The sequence below is a fragment of the Scylla paramamosain genome, chromosome 25 (genome assembly GCF_035594125.1).
Source record: "Scylla paramamosain isolate STU-SP2022 chromosome 25, ASM3559412v1, whole genome shotgun sequence".
Lineage (NCBI taxonomy): Eukaryota > Metazoa > Arthropoda > Malacostraca > Decapoda > Portunidae > Scylla > Scylla paramamosain.
In genome coordinates this window covers 14,199,966-14,210,892 of record NC_087175.1, presented here as the reverse complement: position 1 = coordinate 14,210,892, position 10,927 = coordinate 14,199,966, and the positions used below count along the sequence as shown (strand labels likewise).

The following is a 10,927-nucleotide window of genomic DNA, read 5'->3' as shown; positions in this document are numbered from 1 at the left end:
CAGTTTAGGAGAGAGGGAAAAAAAAAAAAAAAAAAAAAATATATATATATATATATATATATATATATATATATATATATATATATATATATATATATATATATATATATATATATATATATATATATATATATATATATATATATATATATATATATGGAAAGGCAGGTTCCTAAATAAATTTTTTTTTACTCAAACTATCACGCGTGCCTTCACACAACATTGTGTACCTACAACATACTATAGGAGAATTACACCTTCTTTGGGTGATTAACTCAGAATTTTGTCATATAATGTTGTACTAAACAGTTAAAAGATACTTTCTGTTGTACTTCAAGTGTGTGTGTGTGTGTGTGTGTGTGTGTGTGTGTGTGTGTGTGTGTGTGTGTGTGTGTGTGTGTGTGTGTGTGTCGGCCAATATTGCAACAGGCTAAAATTCATCTTAGCAACACAATATACTCATATGAATGAGTAGACTGATTGATGGCAAATGTATTTTAACATTAAATCATGCAAAGTATTCAGTGTAGGTACCAAAAAAATAAATAAATTATATATATATATATATATATATATATATATATATATATATATATATATATATATATATATATATATATATATATATATATATATATATATATATATATATATATATATATATTAATAAAATGAGGCTCTGGAGAGTTCAAAGAAAAAAAAAAACATTGCTAGAGAAAATAATCCATAGAAAACAGAAATAAAGTAAATCGTGTAGTACGATTAATTTTAGGAATGTTAAATGTAGAAGTACCAAAGTAATTTTAAGCTATATTTGACGGTAGTCAGACTAGACAAGCTCTGCTTCTTATATTACAGGACGGATAAAGGGCCTACTAAATTACAAAGGAGAATTACTTAAAATATAAGAGTAATGGAAAGCGGATGGAAAGAGGTTGAAGCTTTTCAATTTACATTCCTTAGAAAGAGCCTTAGGTTAAGAGAAGATCTAATGGGTTTAAATGGTATAAGTAATACTACGAGAAAGGTGACGTAAGGAAAATTTTCAGGGTTACTTATCGCAATAGGACAAAAAATAAATGAAAGAATTAATAAATAAACAAATAAAAGTTTAAGACAAATAAGAAGAAACTGGTTCCCAAATAGAGTAATGATTGAATGAAATAGACTTCGTAATCAGGTTGTCGGTGCTGAGCTGTTAGGAAGCTCTAAAAAGAAAGAAAAAAAAAACATTTATAGATGTGTATGATAGGCAGAAATAAGTAATCAGATTGTATACAGGGACTCAAGGTTTGGCGTGACGGCTTCTTGCATCTTTTCTTTTCTTTTATTCATTTACTTATTTATTTAGTTATGTTCTTGTTTATTTATTTATTTTGTTTTTTTTATACGAAGATGGACGAGACCCTTATAAAGAGTACAACTAGGAGAAAAAAAATATTGAAGGAAGCGACACACAGCACCTAACTTCAAGCAGCATTTCCAGTTGAAATTTCAAATGAATGAGTTGAAGTGTGTTCACCGTAGAGGACTTGACTGTTATTGAAAAGGAGGTAGATTTTTATCTGAAAGACTGTAAAGTGGATAAGGGAAGGAAATTGAGTTTTTGAGGCAGTGAATTGCACCTTTCTAAACCGTATGGGAGAAGAGACATCTGGTGTGAAGCAACTCTCACCAGCCGCATGAACCACAGAACCAGATGGCTACTGTCAAAAAAAAAAAAATAAAGAAAGAAAGAAAGAAATAAAGAAATAAAAGAATAAATAAATAAATAAAATAAAATAATAATAATAAATAATAATAAATTAATCATTTAAATATCAGTGCGGCCACACTGGCAACAGTGGTTGCAAGGGTCAGGGTCCTGATGTTTCTCATATCACTATATATTTACTATATATTTAGTGATACAAAACTATTCGGAGAAAGTTCCCGGGAGTATTGTGTTATCACTCAATATTGATGAAATTACTCTGTCACAAAAACAGTGATGGGTTCAAAAATTTTCAGAATATCCGAATATCAGATAAAAATATAACCTGAACTATTTGTGGTGCATGGCGATACATGCCCAAGCTTTTACTCTCTACCCACCAAGCAACTATGCACATAAGAACATAAGAAAATAAGGGAAGCTGCAAGAAGCCATCAAATCTACACGTGGCAATCCTGCATGAAACATACCTATCAATTTCCACTTACCATCACCATCCATAAATCTTTTTAATAATTTCTTAAAACTCTTTATGACAGTATCAACACCTTAATTACCGAATCCGCTCCATTCACCTACCACTCTTCCTATCTCTCTCTTAAACATTTTTTTTTTTCAAGCTTGAACCTGTTATTTCTTGTTCTAACCAAATAATTTTGTTTACTTTCCCTTTGTTATAACTCTTCTACCGCTTAAGACTTCTATCAGGTCCCTTCTTAACCTACGTTTCTCTAAAGAATGTAAATTTAACAGCTTCAATTTCGTTACGTAAGGAATACCCCTCATCTTCTGTATTCTTCTAGTCATTCTCCTTTGCATTGATTCTAATAAACCTATATACTTCCTGCACAGGTCAGACCTCATCTAGACTATCCACAGCATAGTCTAGATGAGGCTGACCAGCGTGAAATGTGACTTTAATATTACGTCGGAATTTCTACATTTAACATTCCTAAAAATTAATCTGAATACACTATTTGCCATATTTCTGGCATCTATGCATTGTTTTCTTAGACGGAAATCAGAGCCAACTATAACTCCTAAATATTTTTTTTGTTCCCTAAACCTACCAGAGCTTCGTTGTTTATTGTTTACCTACTTGGTAGGTTTCCTCTACCCTCGCTAAGTACTTCGCATTTATTAGTATTAAACTACATTTTGCCATCTGTCTCTCCATCCGTTCATCCTATCCAATTCTGCCTGTAACGTCTGTAATCTTCTGCCTGTAATCTTCTGTAATTCTGCCTGTAATCTTCGTGTCATCCACAAATTTTCTAACATCACTACTAATCTTCATTATTAAAGCAATTAATATATATATATATATATATATATATATATATATATATATATATATATATATATATATATATATATATATATATATATATATATATATATATATATATATATATATATATATATAAGACAAGTGGTCTTAAAACTGATCCCTGTGGCACCCCACTTGATCCAACTCGGATTTATAGATGCTTATTACAACTCTTTACTGTCTGTCGCCTAGTCACGATCTTGTCAAGCCTAACACCTTACCATCAATCCCGTGCGCCCTAACCTTTTTTTTTTTTTTTTTTTTCTTTTAGGAGTCTGATGGGATACTTTATCAGACGCTTTACTGAAGTCCAGATACCGAATGTCATAACTATCTCCATTTATTAGTGTAAAAAATCAACAATTTCGTAATGCAGGACTTCCTCTTCGTGAAGGCATGTTGTTTCTAATTTATCAAGTTATGTTTGTCTGAGTGTTCCATAATGTTCCTCGTTATTACTGCATTCATTATTTTACTGACAATTGAAGGATGACAGATCGTTAAAGTTTTATTTCCTTTCGTAATTAAAGATGGCTACTAGATTCGCCTGCCTCCACATCAACGGCACCTCTTCTGAGTCTGGTAATTTTCTAAAGACGGAAAGTACCGGTTCACTATAACCTTTTCTATTCTTTGAGTACTCTGAGATAGATTTCTCCTGGTACTGGTAACTTTTTTTTTCCACTTTCTCCTTAGTTATGAAAATATCTATAGGTTCACATTCTCTTCTGCTCTAAAAGTTTCCTTAGTATCCGGCATTTCTTGAACGTTTTCCTAGGTGAAGACTGTTGAAAAATACTCGTTCAAAATTTTATTAATATCTTCTCCAGAACTAACCAGTTACCCATCAGCTTCCTTTAATGGACCTATTATTTACCTATTCTTCGTCTTGTACCCTAATGGGCAATAGCGTTCCTCTTTACCATGAATTTCTAGTGTCATTTTTACCCTTCATGTTACTGCTCCCAGCATAAGCACATTAAATTAACCCTAAATTGCAAAATGCTGCTTGAGGATAACGAACCTAAAATTAGTTAATGGCATAGAGTTGCCTGAGGTTAACGGTTTGAAATTTGTTGTTTCCCATCCCTGGAGGTTTGTTTTCATTTGGTACCTACCCACATCACACCAGCAGTATTCGGGGAAGGTGGAGAATGTTTGCCCCGTGAGCTCCTGAATCCTCACGTGTTCTGGCAGGAACTTGCAGGCCCATCGCTCTAATACATATGCAGGTACGTTCTCCCAAAAATCAGTGTGTAAAGTAATCATGTGTAATTAAATTGTGATAGTCGTTTGCGAAGTATGAAATTTAAGTGGCCCTCTTTTGGTTTAAGAATGTTTGCGTCTTTGAAGCAACATTATGCATTGTGTATAGAAAATTTCTTCTATTTTTGTTTTTCGCTAGTTTCAAGGTGGCTGGTGTCCTTGAAGCAGCATTATGCACTTTAGGTGATGTGTGTCTTTGAGGCAACATTTTACACCTCGACTACTATAGACAAGGTGTTGTTTGATTGTGTCTTTGAAGGCAGTACACACCTGCCGAAACGATAATTACTCCCAGTGAGGTCTAAAGCACTGTTCAGGGGATGCTGTGAACTTATCACTAACCCACCTGTGACCTCGCTAAACGTTCCCCTTTGTGTCTCACAACACAAGGGGGTACTCACAGCCTGCCCTCTAAAGACAAGTCTCTTCCTCCACACAAAACTACAAACACCTAATAACACACACACCCTTCACTCAAAAATTTCAAAATTATTATGGCGAATCCTACACCAGCCTCCGAGTCCCCATCCGGGGAGGGGACCATAAAGGGACCATAAATGTCCTCAGGTCGGACTGCCTTTCTGTCGACGACCCTAAGTGTCTTGACATCCCCCTCAACTTTTTCTTCATTAACTTCTGCAACATTCGTGGTCTAAGATCTAATTTTCAATCTGTAGAACACCACCTCTCCTCTTCTAAATCTCATCTTTTCCTCACTGAAACTCAGGTGTCTGAAACAACTGACAGTAGCCCCTTTTCTGTTCCCTCCTACTGTCTCTATCCTCATTTTCGATCCAAAGCTGGATGTTGCGTTTATGTGCGCAATGACTTAACCTGCTCTCGTGCCCACGCTCTTGAATCTTCCGAGTTTTCCATCATCTGGCTACGACTATAGAGTCACTCTCAAACTAAATTTATCTGTGCTGTATACCTCTCACCTAACTCCTCTGACTATAAGAAATTCTTTGACTACTTAACTTCCAAAGTGGAGCACATTCTGACTCTCTTCCCTTTTGCAGAGATCTCCATTCTTGGAGACTTCAATGTTCACCACCAGCTTTGGCTTTCCTCTCCTTTCACTGACCATCCTGGTGAACTAGCCTTTAACTTTGCTATCCTCCACGACCTAGAGCAATTGGTGCAACACCTTACTCGTACTCCTGACCGTCTTGGAGATACGCCCAACATTCTTGACCTTTTCCTGACCTCTAATCCTTCTGCTTATGCTGTCACCCTTTCTTCTCCGTTGGGCTCCTCCGGTCACAATCTCATCTCTCTGTCTTGTCCTATCGCTCCAATCCCTCCTCAGGATCCCCCTAAGAGAAGGGATTTGCAGTTGGGGGAACCTGAGGAGGTATTTTGCTGATTTTCCTTGGAATGACTACTGCTTCCGTGTCAGAGAGCCGTCTTTGTGTGCTGAGCACATAACAGAGGTGATAATATCTGGCATGGAGGCGTACATTTCTCACTCTTTTTCTCGACCTAAACCTTCCAAACTTTGGTTTAACACAGCTTGTTCTCGTGCTATACATGATAGAGAGGTGGCCCACAAAAGGTACTTAAGCCTTCCATCACCAGAATCTCATGCACTTTATATTTCTGCCCAGAACCATGCTCCAACTAGCTAAAAACTCCTTCATTAACAGAAAGTGTCAAAACCTTTCAAGATCTAACTCCCCTCGTGACTTCTGGCATCTAGCCAAAAATATATCCAATAACTTTGCTTCTTCTTTCCCTCCTTTATTTCAACCAGATGGCACCACTGCTATCACATCTATTTCTAAAGCTGAACTCTTCGCTCAAACCTCTGCTAAAAACTCTACTTTGGACAATTCTGGGCTTGTTCCTCCCATTCCTCCACTCTCTGACTACTTCGTGCTACCTATTAAAATTTTTCGCAATGATGTTTTCCATGCCCTTGCTGGCCTAAACCATCGGAAGGCTTATGGACCTGATGGGGTCCCTCCTATTGTTCTCCGAAACTGTGCCTTTGTGCTTGCACCTTGCTTAGTCAAACTCTTTCAGCCCTGTCTGTCAACATCTACCTTTCCTTTTTACTGGAAGTTTGCCTTCATTCAGCCTGTTCCTAAAAAGGGTGACCGTTCTAATCCCTCATACTACCGTCGTATTGCTTAAATTTCCTGCCTATCTAAAGTTTTTTAATCTATCCTCAACAGGAAGATTCTTAAACATCTATCACTTCACAACCTTTTATCTGATCGCCAGTATGGGTTCCGTCAAGGCCGCTCTACTGGTGATCTTCTGGCTTTCCTTACTGAGTCTTGGTCATCCTCTTTTAGAGATTTTGGTGAAACTTTTGCTGTTGCCTTGGACATATCAAAAGCTTTTGATAGAGTCTGGCACAAAGCTTTGATTTCCAAACTACCCTCCTACGGCTTCCATCCTTCTCTCTGTAACTTCATCTCAAGTTTCCTTTCTGACCGTTCTGTTGTTGCTGTGGTGGACGGTCACTGTTCTCCTAAATTTATTAACAGTGGTGTTCCTCAGGGTTCTGTCCTGTCACCTACTCTCTTCTTATTATTCATTAATTATCTTCTAAACCAAACTTCTTGTCCTATCCACTCCTAAGCTGATGATACCACTCTGCACTTTTCCACGTCTTTTCATAGACGTCCAACCTTGCACAAGACTTTCTTCTTTCACCCCTATTCTGTCCACCTCTCTAACGCAAGAGTTAACCAGTATTCTCAGTCATCCGTCCCTTTCTTTGGTAAACTCTGGAACTCCCTGCCTGTTTCCGTTTTTCCACCTTCCTATGACTTGAATTCCTTCAAGAGGGAGGTTTCAAGACACTTATCCTTAAATTTTTTACTACCGCTTTGGACCCCTTTTATGGGATTGGCATTTCAGTGGGCATTTTTTTTTTTTTTTGTTGCCCTTGGTCAGTGGCCCTCCTACATAAAAAAATAAATAAAATAAAATAAAAATATGTACTTGATGTGGTACATACTTGTGTCTTTGGAGTAGCATATTCCCTTTCAGATACATCTTTTTAGGCATGATGTATGTGTTTACTTGTATACTTTTTTTCAGCCACGAGACCATCATTCTGCGGCAAAACCTACGAAATACGTGTGCCAGAGGAATCTGAGGATGAAAATATGGAGTGTGAAGATGAAGAATATGATGGTGAGAAGGATTTGGAAGGGCTCCATTACGAGGATGATACAGATGATGAAGGAAGTGAGAATGAGGAGGTCCAAAGCACCTCTGCTGGAAGAAAGAAAGTAAACAGAAGAACTATATGGAGGAGTAAGGAACCAAAGAAATTCAAGTGGAGTTATAAAATCTTTTTCTCAGGGATTGATGGTTTAGTATACAACTCTAAAATTCCTGTTCCAGGTCAACCAAATATGAAAGTTTCTGGTAACATTGCCCTTGATCTCCTCCAGCCAATACCAAAAGGGATATGTTATAAAGTATACTTTGAGAACTGGTTCAACATCCCCCTTCTGCAAATAACACTTACGTAAACATTGTTTTGGTTCACTTGGGGCAGTTAAACTGAATCGTGTTTCTGGTTGCACCATGCCTTCTGATTTTACAGATAAAGTCTGGGCGTGGTACAAGTGTCATTAAAGTGACAGAAAAGGATGATGTAGAACTAAGGGTAGTAAAGGCATGATAAAAGAGGGGTAAAAATTATTAGTAATTTTGCTGCCCTAGAGCCACAAAGTACAGTTAAAAGGTAATACTCAAAGGCAAAGCAATACAAAGATATATCATATCCCTCAATTGTCATGCTCTATAACAAGGTCATGGTTGGGGTCGACCTGCTTGATTCCCTCTCAGCCCTGTACAAAATTTGCCTAAGGTGCAAAAAGTGGTACCACAAACTGCTTTGGCACTTTGACATGATGTTCATCCAAGCATGGCAATTGTACAGCAGAGATTATGAGCTGAGCAGTGCCCCAGGAAAAAAAAGAAAAATCCTCTTCTAAAGTTCAAACTAGAAGTAGCAGACTGCTTACTCCTAAAAGATAAAACATATCGAACAAAAAGAGGAAGGCTTTTTAATTCAGTGGATGTTGATGAGCTATTCAAAGAGGGTCCAACACTAAAAATACCAGCCAAACAAGTAAGGACTTGTATGTTTGGCCACTTTCCAGAATATGGAGAAAAAAAAAGGGACGGTGCAAGAATCTAAAATTTTCTGGAATCTGCAATGTGTTCTGTTGCAAATGCAAAGTGAACATGTGTCACACCCACATCTAACTGTTTCATGAAGTTTCACCTATAGGTAAAGTAATTTCGATATGTGATAAAAAAAAAAAAAAAAACCTACAGTAGCAGTTCTTTGCCATTGGTTACTACAATGCACCACCCCCCATTGGTGCAAGAGATTCTCATTAACTTTTAGAATTAATATAATTTTAAGTAGTTACCTATGTGCCAACAATTTTTATGTATGGTCTCAAATGAAATACAATTTTGAATTATGAATGGAGTATTGTAATAATCAGTGCCAAAGAACTGCTACTGTAGGTTTTTTTTTTCTTTTGCTGGCTTACTGAGGAAACTAAACATTGTTTGATAAAGGTGCGTCCATTGCCAGAAAGAATGTTTTTTTTTTTTTTTTTTTTTTATACATAGTTATGATGGAAATATTCAGTGATAAAAGAAGTGCCTGTCTGTTGTGTTTAGGATGAAAGTTTTCCTTACTGACTGAAGAAACTTTGTACCAAAGAATTGCCAGTCAGTTATTTTCAAACAAAACATTATTACTTTGTAAGAAAGAGGTATTTTCATAGCAATAAAATGTGTTATTTTTACATGTAGAGTATAATGTAGCTGTGAAGTATAATGTAGCCCTGGAATAACATACCTGTAACTTTATGAAGACAAATAAAAAAAAATGATATCACGGTATATGAAGGTTATTTACATCCTAAAAACAATATTAGTTACCTTTATTTTATTTCTTTTTTATTGAAAAATGAATATGTATGCAATATAGGATTAATTACTTGCACACGTAATTATTTGACATTCTTCCTAAATCCTCTCACAACTAAATTGATACGTACGTATATTAACCTTGTTTTGTGTCACACAGGACGACCATCCAAGAACAATTGACGGTGGCCGATAGAGAGGAGGCGGTAAGCATTGCCATCCTGGTCCTTGTGCTGTCCATTTCGCCAGTCATCGTGTTACTGGTGCGGAAGGCAACTCACATGGTACAGGTGAGAAAGAGAGAGAGAGAGAGAGAGAGAGAGAGAGAGAGAGAGAGAGAGAGAGAGAGAGAGAGAGAGAGAGAGAGAGAGAGAGAGAGAGAGACTTTGGCTTCGCAGTTCTGTGTATTTATGTACTTTATAGTGAGGGGGGTTACCGTCAGATAACGACTGTAATTATTATTATTATTATTATTATTATTATTATTATTATTATTATTATTGTTATTATTATTATAATTATTATTATTATTATTATTATTATTATTATTATTATTATTGTTATTATTATTATTATTACTACTACTACTATTACTACTACTACTACTATCATTATCATATTATTATTATTATTATTATTATTATTATTATTATTATTATTATTATTATTATTATTATTATTACGAGCAAAGCGAAGTTATGTTGAGGTGAGAGGATTTTGCATTTGATATGTCCGACCTAACATTACGCTTTCCACAAACCAGTATTTGCAGAATTATTTCGCTCGCGACGAAACTGGATTTGCACTGCCCCAAAAAAATCTTTACATAAGAGAACATGAAAAATTAAAGTTTGCTATGCATGCACAACTCATAGGATGAAAAAGAAATGCACCTTTACAAACAAAACAATTTCCGATAAAATGGTTTATAGAACAGCTTAATTTTCTACAAACATTTGAGTAACAATGAGTTAGACATGGTGGGAGGCCTCCAAGTGTCACGCTTTTAACAAACCCATCTTTCCTTTTTTTTTATTTTTATTCATTTGTGCATGTTATTCTCTAGCACATCATGTTATAGTACACCCTTCAAGTTTCGAGATCACGCTAACACAGGATGAAAAATTCTGAAATAAATTGTTAATATCTTAATATTAACTCCAACTACTTTCTCATCACCCACAGGATGTAGAAATCCCGCTTAACAACAAAGAACAGGAAAAATAAATTATATATATATATATATATATATATATATATATATATATATATATATATATATATATATATATATATATATATATATATATATATATATATATGGAGAGAGAGAGAGAGAGAGAGAGAGAGAGAGAGAGAGAGAGAGAGAGAGAGAGAGAGAGAGAGAGAGAGAGAGAGAGAGAGATTTACATATCCTTCAATTCAAGGAAGCTGGTCAGGTAATGGGAGGTGGAGGTGGCTTTAATATTTCCAAACTGTCTGATATCCACGGTATTACAAATTTTGGTGTAGGCCCAGTCATACACAAAATCTTCACAAATAAGGCTAGGGATGGGGGTGATAGAGACTGGCCTGAGGTCACTGAGTGACTGTGGACTGGAAGTTTTGGGGATGGGGGTGACGTAAGATGTCTTCCAGTCCGCGGGGCAAGACTGTTGGGAGAGAGAGGCGTTTATTATGGAGCACAGCGGTGTTGCTAG

The 10,927-nt window shown here is 36.0% G+C and overlaps 1 long non-coding RNA gene across 2 annotated transcripts in view; it reads left to right on the top strand.

Annotated features, from left to right (window-relative positions):
- LOC135113444 (uncharacterized) overlaps window positions 1–9,162 on the top strand; it is a 15,325-nt gene extending 6,163 nt beyond the window's left edge. Inside the window, exons 3-4 of one of the 2 annotated variants that reach the window (XR_010274839.1) lie at window positions 4,180–4,276; window positions 7,365–9,162. This is a non-coding gene — a long non-coding RNA (uncharacterized LOC135113444). The remainder of the gene's footprint in view (window positions 1–4,179; window positions 4,277–7,364) is intronic. The other variant, XR_010274840.1, reaches the window with a different exon arrangement.
- The last annotated feature ends 1,765 nt before the right edge of the window (window positions 9,163–10,927 follow it).